The sequence below is a fragment of the Ambystoma mexicanum genome, chromosome 6p, assembly GCF_040938575.1.
Source record: "Ambystoma mexicanum isolate Mex_15411 chromosome 6p, UKY_AmexF1_1, whole genome shotgun sequence".
In the NCBI taxonomy this organism is placed as follows: domain Eukaryota; kingdom Metazoa; phylum Chordata; class Amphibia; order Caudata; family Ambystomatidae; genus Ambystoma; species Ambystoma mexicanum.
Genome location: NC_090935.1, coordinates 88,462,461 through 88,485,488, shown reverse-complemented (window position 1 = coordinate 88,485,488; position 23,028 = coordinate 88,462,461). Strand labels below are relative to the sequence as shown.

The window sequence follows — 23,028 nt, the reverse complement described above, 5'->3', positions numbered from 1 at the left end:
GGGGTTCGGCAAAGATGCAGTGGAAGCTGCGCCGAGCCGTGAAGAGGAATAGTACCCCCGGTGGTATAATCAGGTAAGTCTATGGGGGGGTAACTAATATTCCTCTGTGTATTCCCTTGGCTCACCTTGCTGTTCTTGTCTTCTCCTTAGGTGCCGGAGTGCGGCGGGAAAATGCAGGAGGATGCGGTGGAATGTGAAGATGCTGCCAAGGCCGGTGAGTTCAGCGCGGCGCTGCAGCAGGCGAGGCGACGTGCATAAAATAACTTCTTTCTTCCACCTCGAAGGCGCGATGGATCGGGAATTCAGGTAAGGATTAAAGGTATTGCTCTTGTTCTAACCTTTTCTCCTTCTTTCTCCCTTTTTCTAGGAGCTCCAAACTCGAGGCGGGCGTGGCAGAAGGCTGTATGCAGACTTGCAGGCACGGTGAGCCTTATGCTGCTGGATGCAGAATAACGCAAAGTGTGTGCTGCTCTTCGGGCGTGGTTTAAATAGCCTCCAAAGTCGTCCCAGGTAAGTATTCCTCCCCAGCCCCGCCCGAGTAAAAAATAGTCCCTAAGTAAAGTAGTCCCTTCCAAGCCTCTTTTGGCTTGGAGCTCTTCCAGCATGGTCTGCATCAGGTAAGTTTGCAGCATGGTCTGCATCAGGTAAGTTTTAATCTATGAGCCTGGCGCCTATGGCGCCAGGACTGACTCTCCATATGAGCCTGGCGCCATAGGTGCCAGGACTGGACCCAAATAGCCCCTAGCAGGGGTTGTTGGGCTTGCTTAGGATAACTTGATGCCTGCTTCTGGGGTTGCTGGACATGGTCTGGTTCCCCGGGGGAAGGCATCATGACACTTCCCTTATGCTCCAAGTCGACTACTGAAAAAGTTACTACTGTTGATGGGACAGACATCGCTTCTGGACCAGTAACCCAATGTACAGCAGCACTAACCCTACTGTGCCGGGATGGACACCGAGAATCTATTGCATTCGATCTGATCAAAGTTCCTCAGTTTCGACTAATCTTAGGGATGCCATGGTTAGTAGCTCACAACCCTCTAAAAGATTGGCGTGCCAAGAAGTTGGCCTTTTCCGATGATTGTGCTCGCACCTGTTATTACCAAGAAAAGGGGAAAACAGACTTATGTACCTCTGCTACTCCCAGTACGGCAGCGATTGTACTAGGTGTGACTAGTACTCTACCAAATGAATACCAAGATTTTCAAGACGTGTTCCAGAAAGAACAAGCAAATACTCTACCACTGCACATGCCCTACGATTTTCAGATCGACCTCATACCTGGTGCGCAAATTCCTTGTGGCCGAATCTATGCACTTACTGAACCAGAAAACCCCCATTTGAAATCTTATCTTGATCAGTACCTGGCAAATGGATTTATCCACCCGTCTAAATCCCCGGCAGCCAGTCATTCTTCGTACCTAAGAAGGAAGGAGATTTGAGGACTTGCATTGACTATCGCGCTTTAAACCAGATCACAGTAAAAAAACGTTATCCACTGCCCATTATTCCCGAATTATTGGATCAAGTCAAAGACGCCCAAATCTATACCAAACTGAACCTTAGGGGGCGTACCATCTTGTTCGTGTGAAGAAAGGAGACGAATGGAAAACCGCCTTTTGTACCAAATACGGCTTGTATGAATACCAGGTAATGGGCCTCATTCCGGGTTTGGAGCTAACCATGGAGCAATTAGCTCCATGGTTGCCTCCGAAACCGTCCCAAATCCGGCATGGTGAATGGAGTAATTACCGGTCCATTCCAGGGTTGGAGGGACCGGTAATTCCACATTCACCTTTTGCCCTTCCCCATTCCAATTTCTGCTCCATAGGGCTCAATGGGAATGGGGAAGGAGGTAATTACGGCACTGTAAATTACGGTACCGTAATTACCTCTGAGGTACCTTTGCGGGTCCCGTACTTAACTCCTGCTAAAAGCAGGAGGTAAGGAAGAACCCGCAAAGGGAACTCAGAATACGGAGGTCAGGGATTACCGGCATCGGTACCCTTACCGGTGCCGGTAATTCCTTACCTCCAACCTCGTAATGACCCCCAATGCCTTTTGGACTTTGCAACGCTCCCGCTGCATTCCAATACTTTATGAATGATGTTTTGCGGGAGTTCATCGACGTTTGCGCCCTGGTTTACATTGATGACATCTTAGTGTATTCTGCTACAAAAGAAGACCATGTCAGGCATTTCCGCTCCGTCCTTACTAAACTCTATGCTAAACTCGAAAAATGCTCTTTTCATGTCACCGAAGTGGAGTTCCTCAGTTTTATCCTCACACCAAAAGGTATCAGAATGGATAGGCACAAGGTAGATGCCATTCTTAACTGGCTGTCACCCACTTCATTTAAAGGAATCCAGAGTATGTTGGGCTTTGCAAACGTTTACCGCCGATTCATCCCAGATTTTTCCCCAATAGTGCTTCCAATTACATCACTATTGAGAAAAAACAATAAAAAGTTCCATTGGACCGAAGAATCAGAGAAAGCCTTTCAAGAACTTAAGAAATAAAATCACTTCTGCTCCAGTCCTTGGCATCCTCGCCCAGACCTCCCTTATACAGTTGAAACAGATGCCTCTAGCATGGCTATGGGAGCTGTTCTCTCGCAAAGGGACCCAGGAACTGGCCAGTTAAACCCTGTGGCCTTCTGGTCATGAAAATTCTCACCTCCCGAACTCAACTATGCTATCACAGTCAAAGAACTCTTGGCTATAAAATCAGCTTTCAAGGCATGGCGACACTATCTCCTTGGTGCTAGACATACTGTCACGGTCATGACTGATCATCGAAACCTGCAATACCTAAAAACAGCGAAGGCTCAATCATCCCGTCAACTGCTGTGGGCTCTTTTCTTCGCTGAATATGACTATGTGATCACCTACCGCCAGGAGTCCAAAATGGAAAGGCTGATACCTTGTCCCACATGGGTGTTGATGAAAATGCATACATAACTCCAGATCCAGTAGCCATCATTCCAGAAGACAAACTCCTGGGTCTTATGACAACATTGACACAGGGTGAACTCCAAAACAAGATCCAACTCTTAATGGATCCCACTTTCTGACAAGAGTGGTGTAACCAAGGAGAACATTACACCATTAAAGACCAGTTACCATATTTTAGGAACCGTCTATACTTGCCAAGTAAAGATTTACAAGAGCAGGTTTTTTCGGGTTATCATGACTCCCTGATTGAAGGTCATCCTGAAATTGTCAAAACTCTAGCTAAAGTAGAACGAAACTATTGGTGGCCCACATGGCGTAAAGACATCATACAATTTATCCAATCTTGCGGTGTGTGTGCACAAAACAAGTCCCAAAAGCAGAAACCAGCGGGTCTTCTCCAACCATTGGAAATTCCTCCCGCACCATGGCACACACTGTCCCTTGATTTCATTACAGATCTACCTCCCAGTCAAAGATTCAACACCATCTTAGTAGTTGTAGACTTGTTCTCTAAAATGGCACACTTTATTCCTTTTAAGGGTCTTCCAAATGCATCCAATTTAGCAAACGTATTCCTGGAGGAAATCGCACAGCTACATGGCTTTCCATCGGTCTTGATCTCAAGTAGAGGTAGTCAGTTTATATCCAACTTCTGGAGGAAATGCTGTTCAATGGCCCTGAATGGACTATTTACGTGGGACTATTTAATTTGGGGGGGGGGGTTCAGTCAACATGGAGACACACACTTAGCTCAGTCACAAGGAACTGAGCTATGCGGTCTAGTCTTTTGGGTGTGGCAGGCCTGGGACTACTTTACCTGGACTTTACCTGAGACTATTTAAACCACACCCAAACAGCAGAACATGCCTTGCGTTATTCTGCTGTGGGTAGCGTAACGCTCATCGTGTCCAGTTCTTTGATGCCAGCTTACCTGAAACTGATGCCAGCTTACCTGAAACCAAGGACCTGCAGAGAGAGAAAGAACACTACGAAACTTACCTGGAACAGTATCCTGTCTTCAATCCATCGCCGACTTCAGTTCCACTCACCTGAAAGTACGAACTCCATCATCCGGCACCGCATGCATCATGGAATACCATAACCTGGAAAGAGGAGAAAGAAAGACAGCATTAGTAAGTGTTTACTCACGTTTCCTTCTGAATGAAGAAAGCCACACAATTCTTACCTGGGTAGTCATCTCCTGGTCAGTATCATTGCTGGAACATTACGGCGATCGGCGAGGAACATCGCAACCTGCAAGGAGAGAAAAGACACAGGTTAGCAATATAAAAGGTGAAACAGTGCTGCGCATCGCGCATTACTCACCGGACAGCATCGCGCACACCGCGCTTTCACCTACCGGCACATGCTCATCTTCAAACTGCATGACAACTCCAAAATACCTTTCCATACCTAAAAGGAAAGAAGCAAGATATTATTATTCGAACTAAGAAGAACATAAGAACTGCATATAAAGACTGTAAAGCAGCAAACCTACAGAGTCGCAGCAGGCCTGGATTCCCACAGGGGGGCTTGCACCAGTGAAGTAACTTGGTTGCTGATCACCCCCTACATCTACGCACCCCTGCCACGAGGAGCAGGACGGAGAATCCACCTTCTACAATATCAAGACCCATCTTTAACCAGAGGCCTTACCAAGTGACGGCGAGAGGGTTTGAGAGTGCAAATCATCCAACCAGGGCTGGGTGGCGTCCCCGTGGATACCAGGTGAGTGTAACACACGCTGAGCTTTTATGCACCTGGGATGGTAGCCTGCGTGCTGCTAGCGTTAGGAACTTTCTAGAAGGGTGCAAGGGTGCCAAACCAAACATAGAGGGTTATATAATGAGGAACCCTATGATTTGAAGAACCAATTACTCGTCGGGCGTTAATGTCGATGACTATGACTAGTTAGTGGGGCGGGCTTAGAATGTCGACCTGACTTAAGATATCCAATCATAAACCTTGGCTATATAGAACATATACTTAGACGTTCACAGAAAGCCAATGACGGATGATCATAGGTTTTAGCAGTTTGCCAGATATCATGACGTCAGTAAGGATGAGTTTTTTTGTATAAAAGAGTTGTTTTTCTAAAGGTACACCGAGAGATTATGCGGTGTGGCGTCGTTGGATGCCCATTGTACTCCCTGTTTTAGGTAATTGATAATAAAACAGAAAGTGTTTTGCCAACTCCCTGAGTCATTTTGATTATTGGTGTTTGAGTAATTCTTGCATCCACATTCACCTCTGAGTATTGCTACCCCATCTTAAATGACTCTTAGGAGTACAAGTTCACCGCCACATTTTGTTAGATGTTTTCTTGCTTAATGTAACAGGTTAACAGGTATGCTACCTGTCCTGCATTGGGTAACTCTAAATACACCTAGTCAAGGATCACTGATGAATTCCGGTTCAATGGTTGATTGGGTGTAGGGTTGTTGGAGGGGTGGTGCCATGCCCCACTCATGTTCTGGCAGCACTTGTGGCGTGTTACGCAGGTATCCTGGGCTCAGGCTACATTTCCAAGCAGAGCACTCTGCCCGGGGCATACCCACAGAGTGGCATGGCCCGGCTGTGGTGCATGCTTATGCACAGCACATAGGAACGAGCAGGCAGCTGCACAAGGTTCGCTGTGCCTTAATGAGTGAGTGGTGTGGATCTTTTGTGTGACTTCATTGCTGAATTTCTGACCCATTTCTCTCCTGAACTGCTTTTGGGTGGTTATCAACTGGTCATTGACCTGCTCTTTGAACGTTTTGTTGATCTTGCCTGCATGCTGTTGACTCCCAGACTTTATACTGACCTGCCACTGGATTGCGATTCTGGAACATTAGTGTCTGTTTATTGGCTTACTCAGCCTCCCCGCTTCTCAGCAGTGGTTGCATGCATTATCCGAATGCTGTTGGGTGCTCACCTTGGATTCTAAGTGAGAGAGTCTCTGGTGCTGCTCGTGGCACATGTAGGACAGGAGACTCAATAGTCTGATGGGACTATCAGGCCGGGTGGACCCTTGGTCCTGGAGGCAAGAGAGAGGCCTGTGCTGGCAGGATGCAGCAGCAGTAAATGACACTGTGCTCCGAGTGCCAATGGCTCTGAGCGTGTGAGCTGAAGCCACGTCCATTTATTCTTTGCATCGCTGAGTGATGGGGTGAATGCATGTTGGTAAGTGCATGGACGTTCACGCATCACTCCTTCCGCATGTTACCACACATGCCATCATTGCATGACGACTCAAGGACTAGAACTCGTACCTGCTCTCTGCCCAGACCCTGTTGCCTGGCTTCAGTTCGTTATTGCCTTCTGCTCTCATGCTTTCTGAATCATATGATTTGCAACCTCTGCCACCTTTAGTCGCTCCCTCTCTCCACTGGGTAGATCTTTGCAGACACTCTTTACTTTTTCTGGGTCTTCTTTCTTGCAACGTTGTCTCGTCCTCCTCAAGGATGGTGGAGTGTAGTTGGACAGCGACCTAGGTAGTAATCTATCTCTCACACTATGGTTTATGTGTGCTATTAGAATCATTAACAGTGGTGAACGGGTTTATATTGGAATACTGTGTTAACTCTCCTTCTCCGCTGTCTTTTTTCAATAACAGTGTGGCAGTGAGGTCTATGGTTTCACACTCCCCCTTGCTTCTAAACAGTTGGCTGACCTGTTTCTATCTCTGACTGGCAGGTTGGGGGGAAGGTCGGAAGTGCACCCTCAGAGCCAGATCTGATCCTTATAGTTGAATTCTTTAGTTGGTAGTGGGTTGAGTATGTCCGTGGTTACCTTATGTTGGCTTGTTATGTACTACAATTATAAATCCATGAAAATATATATATATATATATAATAATAACTATCTATTGAAATTGCTTCTGTGTTCTATCTCCACAGCTGTGGAAAGCCACTTCTGGGGTGCAGGACTAAGATCCATATGCCGGATACGGATGGCAATGGGGAGGTCTGCCTCTGGGGAAGAAGCGTCTTCATGGGCTACCTGAACATGGCGGAGATGACCATGGAGGTCTTGGATGAGGAGGGATGGCTACACACTGGGGATATTGGTAGGATTGACCAGGACGGCTTCCTCACCATCACCGGGAGAATCAAAGGTAAGAGTAGCACGGTACCATAAAAAGTATGCAATACCCAGGCAATACACCTGGAGGACTTGCTAAATACTATCTGTACTTCTCTCTGCTCAGTGGCGTATTTAGTCTTTATGTTGCCCTAGGCCCAACTATTCTGCAACTTCACCTGATTTACCCTTCCACACACTGTGTCCGCTTTGGCCAAATTACACACCTTCACCCTCGTTTTGGCTCCATGACATGTCATGTTAGTTGAAAGAGTGTTTTCAGATCCTTGCTTTCCAAGAATTAGAGAAGGCAATGTGTTGCACAGTGGTGTGTACTAGAGGTACTTGTTGAGGCCAAATGTCTACTTTCTGATAGGCCACAAAGATATCTTTTAATTAAAGGAAGCAATCATAACATAGATTGTCTGCTTACTGGACACATGTCCAGGATGAGACAAGGAATTTGGGCTTCAATGCTAGTATCTGGTATTCTCACGCTGCCTGCTGTCACCCAATGAAAACACCTAGACTGGTCTGTAATATGAATGTTTCAGGCAACATAACTACATTTCTACATCCGGGCATTTCAAATGGTAAAGTTTACACATGAAATATATGCAGGTGAGGCTAACAAAAATGTTGAACAAAAAGAACTCAACCTTCTTCTCATGGTTGCAGCTCTGGTGTTAGCAAGAGCAAAATAGAAATAAGGAACGTTAGTCATCTCTGCCTGGGCATAAGCTCCTCAGTAGAGTAAAGACAGCTGGAGAAGGGTCTCACGGTGGAGTAATGATAAGTGCGGCCCCGAACCTTCACGTGAAGCAACAGCATTCTGTGTAGCTGCGCAGTGCAGGCAGCTTTTATAACCAATTAAGTGGTACACACTGTTTACGTCATTGCTGTTTGTGACATTGTCCTCAACACCCAACGCTTCAAGAGTAAACTGAGTAATGGGTCAGGTGTTCCATGCACATTAGCTTTTTGTGGGTCTGGTTTAGACTATGGTTCTTGCCATCTTGAGGTTATGCTGATTTAAAATGTTGAACTCCTTAGAGTTGATTGGACTGTACAATACATAGGAACATTTTAAGATGTGTTGTTTATAGATATACATTCCCTGCTCCTCCAACAAAAAGGCGGCAGGTGTAGACCAGGAGGTGGTGGATGTCATAGATACCGACGAAGAAGAAGACTTGGACAAACCCATGTTAAGTGTGCTGGCGGACCACCACCAACAGATAGCCTCAATCAGCCTGGCACCTGGAAAATAGCAAATAGAGGAGGCCTACCCAGCTGCCGGAGAGCGGGCCGGAGAAGGTGAAGAGGATGACGGAATGGAACTCCTTTATGGTGATGTTTCAGTCGAGGCATAAACAGGGACCCAGACAAGAACTCCCAGTGCACCATAGACCATAGCTTAAACATTGCAAGGATGTCAATCTCACTGCTCACCTTGAATGTCAGAAGCATGAAGGATTGGAAACCGTCGGGCCAGCACAATAAGCTTTCTGGCAGCCCAGAACTGCGATCTATGCTTTGCCCAAGAGTGTGGAATACCGTATGACCAGTCATACAAACAACTTGAGGCGGAGTAGAGTTTTGGGCCATCCTTTTGGTCCAGAGGCAATGACTGCAAGTCCTCGGGTGTGGCCATTCTTGCTAAGGGAAGGCAGCTCACGGTTGAATCAGTAACAGAGTAGGTCAACAGCAGAGGCTGTCCGTCAACGGCTCATGGGCAGGCAAACTGGTCTGACTGATCAACGTGTATGACCCCCGGCCAAGAATAAATGGTTAGAAGTCATTGAGAACCTAAGTCTGCTGCTCGTCACCTCAAGGACCATCCTGATGGGGGTGACTTCAACTGCGCCATAGAGGACGACGGACACACAGGCCCGGGCTCTGCAGGAATGAATGCAACGTCCCGGCTGCTCCAGGAAGTTGTCAGGGAGTCTTCCCTGAGAGATGTCATCGGAGGTATGGGGACGAATACCAGGAACTACTCTTGGAGTCGCCACGATGGCTCCCTGCGCTGCAGGATTGATTTCATCTTCACCTCCCAAACGGTAAACTCTGCACAGAGCTCCATCGTTGCTGTCCACTTCACTGACCACAGTGCAATCAGCTACAAGGGAGAACCTCAGAGAGGCATACACAGGTTGGAGGAGCATGAAGGACTGCTTTCAATCCACGGTAGAGTGGTGGGAATGGGTCAAGACCCAGGTCCAAAGCTTCTTCCAAGGTGCAAGCATGGCTGCTGAACGGGAAAATAAGAGGATGTTCAGGGAACTGAAACCCGACTGCAGGGACTGTTTGAGCTAGGGTTCAGAGGCTAGGACATGAAAGACGACCTGGAGGAAACCAGGAAGGGGCTGGATGACCACTTCCAGGCGGAATCTAGGAAAGTCATGTTCCATTCCAGGGTTGAGCGTCTTGAGAAGGATCAAAAATTCAACACATTTTTCTTCAAGAAGCTACACTCTATTACCACACATCTAGTGGAACTACAGGACCCAGTGGGAAACCTCCAGGGTGAGAAAGAGCAGGTCATAAAGGTCATTATGGACTTATTGGCAGCCTCTATTTGCCTAAGGTGTTGGAGAGGGACCAGGCGAACATGTTCCTGTCTGGGATCTCGAAGACACTGGGACCGGAGGAGAGAGCAGGCCTGAACGCACCCTTCACCTGGGGGGAGCTGCACCAGGCAGCTATGTCCTTCAAGTGCGGCAAGACCCCAGGCTGTGACGGGCTCCCAGTAGATCTCTACATCGAACTCTGGGACCTGATTGGACCGGACGTTCACGCGCTATACAAAGAGATGGCTGATAAGGGCAGCATGCCACAGTCTCTGAGAGAGGACACGATTGCACTCTTGTACAAACAGAAGGGAGACAGAGAGGACCTAAAGAACTGGAGGCCCATCTCGCTCCTGGACGTGGACTACAAGATCCTGGCAATGGTGATTGCCAACCGGCTTAAGAAGGTGATCAGGAAGATAGTCCACCCTGACCTGTGTTAGGCAGAAACCTGTGCAGTTCCCTTAGGGACCACTGCAAAAGGTTTAGGACTAAAGGTGTTGGCAGTAAAACCAATTGGTAGCAGTCTGCACCACCCAGATTTACCAGGTAGCTGTGGCTGAGCAGCCAGACTTCTCTCAAGAAGAGTTAGACATTATATAGAGTATACCAAATAGGTACAAAGATACAGTAGCACAAGCAAACACTGACCAGAGCTTTGGTATAAAAGTATATAATTATTTATTTAAAAACACACTTGTAAAATACACTAACACTAATATGGCAAGCAAGTTCAAACACAGTCACTATCAATATATATACATCCCTGATTACTTATTGAACAAGTCTTAGTTAAAACACCACTTATTTGCAGACAGAGGTGAGCGCTTAACCTAAGATGGCACTCCAATAAGTTAGTTAAAAAGGGAGGGAAAAGGCAGAATTAGGAAAGCACACAATACCAACACTTTTAAAAGAACCACAGCAAGTCAGGAAAGGCACAGTCTACTGTAGAGCAAGAAAGTTCATAGGCCAGGCCCACTCTTGGAGAGAGCAAGGCGGAATGTGTCCAAGATCACACAGTTGAATAATACTTAAAAAGTCTTTGCAGATAGTTCAAAAAGAGTTGGATCAGTTCAGAGAAAGATAGTTAACAGGTCCCAGGTCACCCCAGGATAGAGAGTCAAGGATTTATGGGACACCTTGAACAGTCTGTTGCAAGGGAGACCAGGCGGGACACAGTACCTGAAATGGTGAGAAAGCTCCAGCGGGGCAGTTGTTCCTGGCAGCGGGTGCAAGTCGGTGCTTCGTCCAGGGAAAGAGAAGATCTCGACGTGGAGGAAAGCTGGAGGTTGTTGCACTGCCAGGGAAGAAACCAGCCGCGGAGTTTCCCGGTTAAAAGGTACTACCCTTTTATTCGCGGTAGTGGTGAAGCGTGGCTATCCGGCTACCGGGATGCTTGGCACGGGTGATTCGACCATGAGACGATCCAGGAAGGCGAAAAGAGGGCGAACTGGTTATCCCCACCAGTTCAAAGGAAGAAGAGTCTCCGGGATGAAGATCTTCTCTGTCGTTGGGAAAAGGTGAGGCGGTTCAGCAGGGCTCCACCGGTGGTGTCGTCATTGCAGGTCGGCTCAGCTTCTCCCTCTTTGGATTCTTTGGTCCTGTGGCGACTTCTCAAGTTCCAGTCCCCAAAGCCCTGCTTTTATGCAGAAAACCCCCATTCATCAGTCCTAGCTGTCACTCAAACATGCTAAGTGGTGAGCCAGGCGGCTCACCACTGGGCCAATCACACAAGAGTGCGACTGGTCCAGGGTGCCTAAACCCCCCTCCCACACATCCTGTAGACCCAGACAGAGTGGCACCACTTTTGGTGGCTTCTGTGCAGAAGCCCGCCAAAAGTGGAACAAAGGGCTTGACTTGGGTTGGAGTTACAGAGACAAACACAAATGCCATTTTAAAACCGAGTCCTGGCAAAAAGACCAAACCGGGGAATAAATATTAAATAAATAACCCGGCGGTATCTTTAACATTGCACCAAAAAAGTGGTGCGTTTAAAATGAATGGGAAAATCCCATAGGAAATATTCCAGTGGAATATTTCGCGTGGTAACCACTGCCACCAGCCAGAAACTCGACTAGGGGGGACTGCACAGTGCCCCCTCGAAAAACAGACCCAGGGGCAATCTAATTACCCCTACCAGTACTTCCACAATATGATGGTTTGTACTGGTTCTGTTCACAATTTAAGACTAGTAAAGTCAATGGTGACTTTACATGCCCTGGGAGACAGTAGTCAGTCCCAGGGTATGGAGTCTATGTTTGGGGGGTCACTATGACACCCCTGTGTTAGTGCACTGAGGGTGCTGTGTAACACACTTACCAAAAACACATGAAACCCTATGGAGTATAAGACCCCATAGCCCATAAAACACATTAGAAAGTCAAAGGATATCTCAAATAATGTCTAAGAGTGGGAGAAAAAGAGTCTCACTCTTAGCAGGAGAAAAAAATAAACCCCAAAAATCCAGCAAAGCTGCTGGGGGACTCACTAGGTTTGGGAAATTAGCCTACACAGAGAATTCTCCCTCAACTTGTCCTGTGGGATACACGGTCGCAAGATTACAGACAGCCTGGCCCTGATCAGGGAAACGATCAAGTACGTCAGGGACTGCAGGGTCAGAGTGGCCCTTGTCAGCCTCGATTAGGAAAAGGCTTTCGACCGAGTCTCCCACAAATTGATGGGCCGTGCCCTGAGGGCAATGGGTCTGGGGGATTTCTTCTGTGACGTAGTCAAGGTGATGTACAAAGACATCTTCAGTATCGTGATGGTCAACGGTTGGAAGACCGACTCCTTCTCAGTGTAGTCAGGGGTCAGACAGGGTTGTCCACTCTCACCCTTGCTATTTGTCTGTGTCATTGAGCTCCTGGCGGAACACATCAGGCGAGACAAGTGCTCCCTCTTCATGGATGACGTCTCTGTCTTCTGCACAGACAGAAGCTCCAAGAAGGCCCTAGTGAGGACCTGCGAGGACTTCGGCAAGGCATAGGGGGGCCAAGATAAACTGCACAACGTCAGAGACCATGCTCTTCGGAGACTGGAACGAAGCTTATGAGTCCCTGCCCTTCCCCATTAGACCAGTCTACATGAAGATCCTGGGAGTGTGGTTTGGTTACTAGGGTGCCGTGACAAGGTTGTGCAATGAGTGATTGGTGAAAGCCAAGCAAATGTTGGGACTATGGAGCCTGCAGAGACTGACCATAGAGGGGAAGACGCTCGCCCGGACGAACAATGTACTACCAGTACTGCAGTACGTGAAGCAGGTCTGGCCCTTGTCAAATGTGACGGCAAAGGCCATCACCCAGGTGGTGTTCTACTTCATCTGGAACTCCAAGATGGATAGAGGAAAGAGGGCCACCATGTACGAGAAGGGTGTGCCGGACATCCAATCATCCTGAGAGGCTTCTTCACCTGCAAATGCGTGAGGGTCATGCTGAGAAGCAGTGATGAGAGTCATGTGGGTTTCCTGATGGCATGCTTCTTCCTTCTCCTGGTCTGGCAAAGACTGGGGTGGGTAGAGTGGGATGCCAGGATCCCATACAACTGGACGGCTCCCTGGTACTATGTGGAGGCAGAGCGTTTTGGGAGGGAATTGCAGCAGAAGGTGGCGGTGCCAGACCATTGGAAGAAAGGGGCCATCCACTCAAGCATTTGCGAGAGGAACATTTGCGAACAGATCGGGGCACTATCCTAGGAGGCCGCAGAGCGCATGTGGGGTAACGTTGCATCTAGGAGGCTCACAAACAAGAACAAAGTCATTGCCTAGATGGCCATCCAAGGGGGTCTGCCGGTGTGAGCCTTCCTGCACGCCAGAGTTCTGAACCGCTTAAGGAACTGCCCCGTGGTTGCACGACAGATGAGACAGAGTACCACCTCTTCTGGGACTGCACCTACACCAGAGACCTCATGTGGGACATGGCCACAGAACTGGGGGGCATGATGCTGACAGCAAACTTCACTGCCGAGTCTGTGTTGTACGTTTTGTTCCCGGGACCCATGCACTAGGAGATATCAAGGCCTGCTGGAGAATCCTGTGTTGCGTAAAAGATGTGCTGCTCTTTTCCAGAAACCGCCTGGTGCTGGGGAAGAAAGATTGATGACCAAATCCTGCCGACAGATGATCCACAGCCTCCTGAGGGACTACAAGATCATCAATGGGGCGGAGGATGACAGCGACGAGAAGGAGTGAGTAATGTACACTTGCATCATCTGTTTGTGGGCTTTCTCTTCCAGGACCCACCTAAGGGTGGAGAAGAAAGAATCATCGACTGCACTCGCAGTGGCAAGATGGGGATGAGTAAGTAATGTACACCTAACCTATCATGACCTTTTTCCTTTCACAGCAAAAAAGATCAGCAGAATCAGGCTTGTACACATGTTGTCAAGACTATTCTTGAAGACTGATGAGACTGATGAGTGAAAGGTCAATTCTGAAAGTGACGATCTTCCATATCTGTACGGATGAACCCGACAAAAAAAAAAGAATTAGGCCCTCTCATCTTTCCTGTCTATAGTACAAGCCCATTGATGGCCAATTGGGTAAGCAGAAGAGGGCATGCTCTTATTTTCCTGTGCAAATCGCTTGAACATAAGTCATTTGGGCAGGAAGGCCTCAAAGCCTGCACTTAACATACCAGACAGGCCTTAAATTGGACAGTGTCCTCCCCTGAGTGATGTCCTTGACCTGGCGAGCCTGCCATGCACTGGTTTACAACCCTACCTCTAATGTAAATCTCGTACCCTGGATTCCTATGGCTTATTTAGCAATACACTACATAAGAGGTTGTCACTGGTTCTTTCTTCTCCACCAAGGCCAATCTGGTACGGCTCGGGGCAGGAGGAGATCAGCTGGGGGAGATCAGCTGTCAAACTCGCCTTTAGTTTACCCCGGCACTAATTTTGCACACAGCTGATTCCTGGCTCTGACAGCTTCATCAGTGAGCTCTGCTTCAACGGAAACCCCCAACAGTTAACCGCAGGTGTGAATCCAATATGATGATCTGGTTAGGTGCCCCCAAAACACTGAGGTACTCTTGAGTGCACATTCACAACACGGCTTAATGTAATATCACCACTACGCTATATGTTGACTTCCTGAATGCTCTGTGGCCAATACGGAAGCACTCATACATTTCTTTGACAAAATGTCCCCCTGGAGAGAACACTAAAACTAAACATCCATCCCAGCGATCACTATCGCTCACTCATATCTTTTGTTTTCCCTACTTAATACCATTAACAAAAGAATCGGTGCAAATCTCAATCAGTCCAGAATGACAGTTCCACATCTGATAGCAGAGGGTAAGGAGTTTCCATATTAACCTCGATATTTGTACAGTGCTGTTGCCTTCAATAACTGCATGGTTCAAGGTTTCCCAGGGATTTGCATACGCAACAGCATTGTGCTATCTGTTTGAGCCCGTCCTAGGCCCAGAACTTTCTTGTATTGGAATTAAATTGAACCTAAAGCACATATATGGCGCCCTATCTAGTATCTGTATCTGGGACATTTTCTACGTATTTAGGTATTCTTTCCAATGTTTTAAATACATTATGGTATTCATTGTAGAGACAAGATGTATTCAAAGGTTCACATTGGGTCGTCCAATCATATCATTTTACTTTGATGGGATTTTCGCTGCATTTTTCATTAAGTAATATATACTCGTACCAATCTTGTCCATGCAATGCAGATTAACTAAGCCAAAATCTTAAAGGATTCATCATAATTTGTAATTGATAATGATATGATTTAGGGCAGAATAAAGCGTACATTTTACAGGTCTAAGTGTCTTAAACAGAACCATTTGTTTGTTATAATTTACTATGGAATAGATTGATTGTAGGTCAAGAAGTTCTAACCTAATAAGAGTCATTGATGAACAGGCAGGGAGGTTGGGGATTTTTCCCAGATGTGTCTTTCTGGTCTAGTCCGATATTCCTCATCTATATGATCTGCCACTCCCAAGCCATAGGCGATAGTCGGGATCAGAGAAGTTGAGTAGAGGAACCAATGTAAAGGCACAGAACCGTGCTTTCATTTTCCTTCATCCTTGCCAAATTAGCTAATGGCCCATAAGGAAACCTAGGTACTTGCAGGTACCAAACACCATTGTCCACTGCTAGAAAAGTGCTACATCCCGAGGTGGGCACTTAGACCACTTTGGGGTGGCGATTAGGCTGTGGCATGCAGTTTAGGATTCACACACTGTTCAGAAAAACAACGGTTCTGAATCACAGATAGGGATAAAACAGATTTCTTACTCTGTGAGCATATCTATTCAATATACAAAAAGAAATCCTATTTGTTATGCTAGTGTCACCTTTCACTCTTCCCACATCAACTGGAACATTTCCAAAATTATCACAAATTTTATTAATCATAAATTGACATATATTTTTTTAAAAACACAATCATAAAAATGATCATAATACATAAAACACATATAAAGTGCTAAAACAACACAAGTAGAACTACCATAAGTGAGACGTTGTACAATACTTTTTCAAAGGATCAAACATGTGTAACCAACTGACACTTTGATTCCATTGCCTTCCTACTTTCAGCTTAGTCCCTATTAATGTGTCTAAAACCCGACTTGTACAAGTTTCTGTCCTTTTTAAACACCAATGTAAGACATTCTTCAGGGGAATGTGTCTTGTGTCGAACTTTAAAATCTTCTTTATTTGGGGAGAGTTCTCTGTTGGTCAAAAGCACACCCTATTAGTGTTGAATATTCAAAATTAATTTCTATTTTCATTTAATCAAGCCCTTATCCCTAAAAGGGCTATAACAGTATGTTCATTATTACATACCTCCATTTCCTTGTATTGATTCTTGGACCTTTACTGGTTCTCGCTGCAGATTCCCAAATTTCTCTTGGAATTCTCGCTCTTCCTCCTCTTTATTCTAATCTAGTGTACAAAGAATGCACATTACCATTGATTGTCACATGTAATGCACTGTATTCTTTTCTTTCTATATGAAGAAAAAGGGGGGTTAGAGCTTACCCAACGTAGGATATTCCCATCCACTTCTAAAGTCTCTTTCTACAACTTGCTTTCTGTTTTCTGCTTGGTGATAGTCACCCTGTAAGACAGGGTACTATCTCAATGTTTTGTAATGACCAGCCTTATTTTTAAGTACATCATATATTATTGGACTTATTAATGTGGTATGGAGAGACTTACTTTAATCATTAGCTGATAGATTCCACCGCAATCGGCCTTTATCTCATCAAATATACTGGGCCTCGAGTTCTTTTTCTTTTTTTTTTTCAATTCCAATTCTATAGGACAAAGCAAAATCAAGGCTATATTATCGGTATTGGCTTACTCGAAAAAATTCTATAGTGGCCAATCCATGTACTCACTGACCCACTTACTTGAGAGAAACCGCCTGTAGTTCAAATTTGATTCATAACATCCCGTTCAAATCTGGATGTTAGCTCGATCAGCTACCCACACTGAATATGAGCGCGTACAAACACAGAGAAAAACCTGTATCTCGCGTGATACTACGTCATCACGTGACGCTGTAACGTCATCGCGCCGGTGCGGACGTCTACGCGATAACGTCACTGCACCTGCGCCTATATCCACACGCCAAAATAAATTACCTGATGCATCGCGTCAACCGCCCCAGAGGTTTGTGGGACTTGTAGGACGGAAAACAGACAGATAAAGCATTTCATGCTGGACCGACGTCTACGCGGAGGAAATACCTACGCGAGGCATGTGAGGCACTAATGGGACAACAAAAATAATGAGACAGGGCCCACAACTCACGGCTGAAAAAAGTCCTTATGTTTCAGAACAGGTCGTAAACATTATTAGAATACTGCACTACATATTCGTAACATAAAGAGTTCATATGTAATCAGTGTATACTTCACAGCTCCAGTGTAAACATATGGTCTAGATTTCCCAAAAGGCGAAATCACTAACTCACTAGTTGATAAAATAAACTAAAACAAAATCACGGGTAGTGCAGTGGAGGGTATTATATTCTGGTTGTTAATCGTTAGGCATTATGCCATTCGACTCCCTCATTTAGACCTCTAATCTGGATTTTTGACAAAAAAATAAGTTTCTGTTCCAAATGTAACAATTTCTTATTTACAAAATTTCATATTCCATTTGAGTTCAGGATTGAATTCAACCAGTTCATGCGGAAAGTACATCTAAGAGAATCTTTCATGGAGAATACTTTTGATAAAGGTGACAATTGCAGTGGTCTGAGAAATCCCTCTGTATTAGGTGCTCCACCGAATTCACACTCCGCAGAATCAAAGGTTTTTGAAAGGAAAGTGCCAGAAGAGATTACCAAATTGGAAACAAGAGTTATACCTCACCATTCTAATTTGAGTAAAATGGAACATAATATCTTGAAAAACTTGGGGGCTAATGATAAGATCATCATCCGTCAAGCGAACAAAGGCGGCGCTATTGTAATACTGAACAGGAGCGATTACATCAAAGAATGTAATAATTTATTAGCAGATGAGAATCATTATCTGAAAATAGACAGAGACCCCAGTAATGACCTTTTGAGTGATCAAAGACAAAGTCCAGAGAGCTGTGGAAGAACATTTGATTAGCAAACAAGAAGGGGACTTCCTAATTAGAGAAAATGTTAGAATTCCCATCTTTTATATACTCCCCAAAATTCCCAAAATCTTAGAGAAACCCCCGGGTAGACCCATTGTTTCTGGTGTAAATTCACTATTGGAACCTCTATCCAAGTATGTGGATTTCTACTTAAGACCTTTCATTCCAACTATGAAGAGTTATATAAAGGACACAACTGATGCCATCAATAGAATAGAGGGGAACGCATTCAATCCCAGTGTGAATTTACTGCTATGTTTAGATATTCAAGCACTTTACACCAATATACCTCAATTGGCGACCCTGGAGGTAGTTGAGCAAACCCTATTGAGAAGAGATGATGAGAATCCAGTGCCAAATTCCTTCATCAAATGGTGTACAGAGATGGCACTTACAGAGAACTTTTTTCAATTTATGGGCCAGTTTTACAAACAGATTGAGGGAACAGCAATGGGGTCAGCGATGGCTTCAAATGTAGCCAATTTGTACGTAAATATGTTTGAGGAAACTGTTGTCTATAATGATCGCAATCCTTTTCAGAATAACATTCTTTGTTGGCTCCGTTACATAGACGATGTGTTTGTTATATGGAAAGGGAATAAAGAAGAGTCTTGTCACTTTATACAGTGGCTCAATCAACAAAATCGATACCTTAAATTTACTAGTACCAGTAGTAATAAGGAAATTAACTATTTGGATATTTGTATATATCATCAAAATGGTCTATTACTGGTACGACCTTATACAAAAGCCACAGACAAAAATGCTCTGTTACATTTTAAGAGCCACCATGCTCAACATGTAAAAAACAATCTCTCTTTCGGTCAATTTTTACGACTAAAAAAGAACAGTAGTACAAACGAATCATATGAGGACGGAGCCAACAATTTGATTGATAAACTGGTACATCGTGGGTATCCCTCCCCGATGGCTAAGAAAGCAGCCAAGAGGGCGTTCAATAATAATAGGGAATCTCTACTTGATCAACAAATACAGAGAGAGAGAAGTACCAAAGAAACACCCCTAGTATTTGTGAACACATTTAGCAATTTGTCATAAAAGATTAAGGGTATTATCACCAGAAATTGGAATAAAATCATGACAAAGGAAGCAGGTAGACCTATTGTGGCTTTTAAAAAGAGTACCACTGTTCTAAACCTAGTCATGAGAAATGATGTGAGTACCAAGAAGAAACCCTTACAACAGACTAATCTATGGGGCTTACCGGCTGTGACAGGCCACTATCCGTGTGGAAATTGTACCATGTGCACCCAAACAAAGAAGACAACTGATGTAGACCTGGGTTTGGGTAGAATGTGGAATATTAATGAACACACAAATTGTAACACCAATGAACGGGATGTTATGAAGCAAATTTGAACTACAGGCGATTTCTCTCAAGTAAGTGGGTCAGTGAGTACATGGATTGGCCACTATAGAATCTTTTCGAGTAAGCCAATACCGATAATATAGCCTTGATTTTGGCTTTGTCCTATAGAATTGGAATTGAAAAAGAAAAAGAAAAAGAACTCAAGGCCCAGTATATTTGATGAGATAAAGGCCGATTGCGGTTGAATCTATCAGCTAATGATTAAAGTAAGTCTCTCCATACCACATTAATAAGTCCACTAATATATGATGTACTTAAAAATAAGGCTGGTCATTACAACAAATTGAGATAGTACTCTGTCTTACAGGGTGACTTTCACCAAGCAGAAAACAGAAAGCAAGTTGTAGAAAGAGACTTTAGAAGTGGATGGGAATATCCTACCTTGGGTAAGCTCTAACCCCCCTTTTCTACATATACAAAGAAAAGAATACAGTGCATTACGTGTGACAATCAATGGTAATGTGCATTCATTGTACACTAGATTAGAATAAAGAGGAGGACGAGCGAGAATTCCAAGAGAAATTTGGGAATCTGCAGCGAGAACCAGTAAAGGTCCAAGAATCAATACAAGGAAATGGAGGTATGTAATAACGAACATACTGTTATAGCCCTTTTAGAGATAAGGGCTTGATTAAATGAAAATAGAAATTAATTTTGAATATTCAACACTAATAGGGTGTCCTTTTGACCAACAGGGTACTCTCCCCAAATAAAGAAGATTTTAAAGTTCGACACAAGACACATTCCCCTGAAGAATGTCCTACATTGGTGTTTAAAAAGGACAGAAACTTGTACAAGTCGGGTTTTAGACACATTAATAGGGAATAAGCTGAAAGTAGGAAGGCAATGGATTCAAAGTGTCAGTTGGTTACACATGTTTGATCCTTTGAAAAAGTATTGTACTACGACTCACTTATGGTAGTTCTACTTGTGTTGTTTTAGCACTTTGTATGTGTTTTATGTATTATGATCATTTTTATGATTGTGTTTTAAAAAAAAATATATGCAGTTTAGGATTAACATCTTTACAGATGTCACCGCACTTTGCCGGTTTGTTCAAGGACTCCTCATCTTGACAGATGTCACTGCGCTTCGTCGGCGGGTTTCACAGACTCCTCACGGTCCTGCCCCCTGCCTGGTAAGTCTCTTTTGGTCCTTTGCCCACTCTTCCCCTTTCTCGCTCCCCCTACCCTTATTTGCTGCGTGTGCTCAGTCCTGCCGCCCTTCTCTTCCACCCCACCTTGGCCAAACCCTCTGCCTGCCTCCCTGAGACCAGATTGGTGTTCTTTTGGGTCAGGTGGCCCAGGAACACATATATGCAGTCAGGACTCCCTGTGGTCTACATCTGTCTTGGGAAATTTGGGAAATGCTTGAAGGATTTTTTTGGCGGCAAGTTTTAAGTCTCCCCAACTCACTGTCTATGAGCTGAATCAGGCATGAACTGAGACTACAATTTTTGGAGTCCCTGGTATTGTGGAAAACAATAGTCCTCTATAGGAAATGTACATATGAACCTGCAATAGTCCCCTTTGCTATTTTTGACCCCGAGGGAGCAGGACAGCATAGATATACAATACAATGGAGAAGCAAGGTGGAAAAGGTCCTAGAAGCAAAAGGTATTGAGTTGAGAGATTGACAGCAAACCCGGTAAAAAAGAGAAAGAATCTACAGGCTCTTGATTGGATTACAACAGTAGAAAGATGGGGTCAAGATAAGTTGTGGCAACCCCTGGATCGGGAACAAAAAGGTCTCAATAGCCTGCCAGTATACCTACAAATGTTCCCATCAGTGGTGTATAGGGATCTTCTTCTAATGTGCCGATTGAATATTATAAATACAAGACAAATCAATGAGCCAGAAAATGGCCGGGGGTTAAGAATACACAATGGAGGTTCTGCAAGGAAAAAGGAGGTGTAGAAACATGGAAAAAACATTGGTAAATTTATTAATGGTTTGTAAACCTCTCAACGATGTGAGAAATAAATTCCAAAAGCTGGTTGGTCGCTATGGCCCACGCATTGGTGGGAATGGGTACTCCTAGATGAAAGAACTAGCCTTACCATTGCCACTATGAAGATGGTGAAATTTGTACTTAAAAAAGTCGTGGAAATGGATGTTGAGTGATGTGAAAATAGAGTGAATAGAAAGTCTTCACAGAGCTGAGGGATTACTCTTTTCTTTCCTCCTCTTGGTTGTGTTGATCGTTATTAATTTCTCCACTTCCTATTGTCCTCCTTGATTTGATCTAAGTTGTTTTAAAGGGAGTAGTGACTTGAAGCACAAGATGGTTTATTTTAATTTTATTTATTGAATGTAATATGGAAAATGTATTTGTGATTTTATGGAGGATCTGTATGTTAAAGGTTTAGATTGTGTGTCTATAAACCAATAAAACATTTTTTGAAAAGTAACTGTTTTCCAAAGGGTGTTCATTCTCACAGCTTTTCGAGGCCATACCAATGGCAGTAGGCGCTATACAAATGCCACATAATATAACATAACATACTTTTGAAGATGTTTTGTGTCTTAGGAAGGTAAAAAAGTTGGAACCCAATTGATGAATTGCTATCCAGTGTACTAGGCTGTCATGACGCCATGACACTTGGCAATCATTACCATTGATAGCAACACGAGCTAGCCATGAAATCTGGAACCCATTGCTTTTATTAGCAACTGTAGCTAGCTGTGACACATGGAAACCATTGCCTTTGATAACAACTCTGGCTTGCTGTGACACCTGGAACCCATTGTCTTTAATAGTAACTCTACCTAGCCAATACACCTGGCTGTCGTTACCTCCAATAGCAGCTTTAGCTAGAAATGACACCTGGAACCAATTTCCTTTAAAAGCAACTCTAGCTAGCCAATACACCTGGCTGTCATTACCTTTAATAGCAACTCTATCTATCTGTGGCACCAGTAAACCATTGCCTTTAATTGCAACTCTACTTAGCCATGACTTCTAGAGCCATTTACCTTTTAATAGCAACTCTAGTCATGATACCTGAAGCTCATTGGGCATCATTACGAGCATGGCGGTAGCCGTGCCTGTATGGCAGGCACGGCTACCGCCATGCTTGCTACCGGCACTGCATCCCGTGATTGAGCAATAACCGGCCCATTACGAGATGAGTGGGCCGGTAATTGCCCATTCGTGGGTGGCGGTATTGCCGGGCTCCTGGTCCCCATAGGGCAGAATGACCTGGCGGGCTGTCAGGAACCCACGAGCAGAACTCGTAATGCAGCGCGACGGTATGACCAGTGCTGGTGCCTTACCGGCACCGTTCATACCATCACTGCCAGGGTCCTAATGAGGCCCATTGCCTTTAATAGCAACTCTAGCTAGCCGTGACACCTGGAGCCAATTACCTTTAATAACAACTCAAGCCATGACACCTGGAACCCATTGCCTTCAATGAGAAATCTAGCTAGCCGT

General features: G+C 44.8%; 1 pseudogene; it reads left to right on the top strand.

Moving 5' to 3' along the window:
- LOC138510693 (long-chain-fatty-acid--CoA ligase ACSBG2-like) overlaps nt 1–23,028 on the top strand; it is a 164,226-nt pseudogene that overhangs the window by 106,083 nt on the left and 35,115 nt on the right.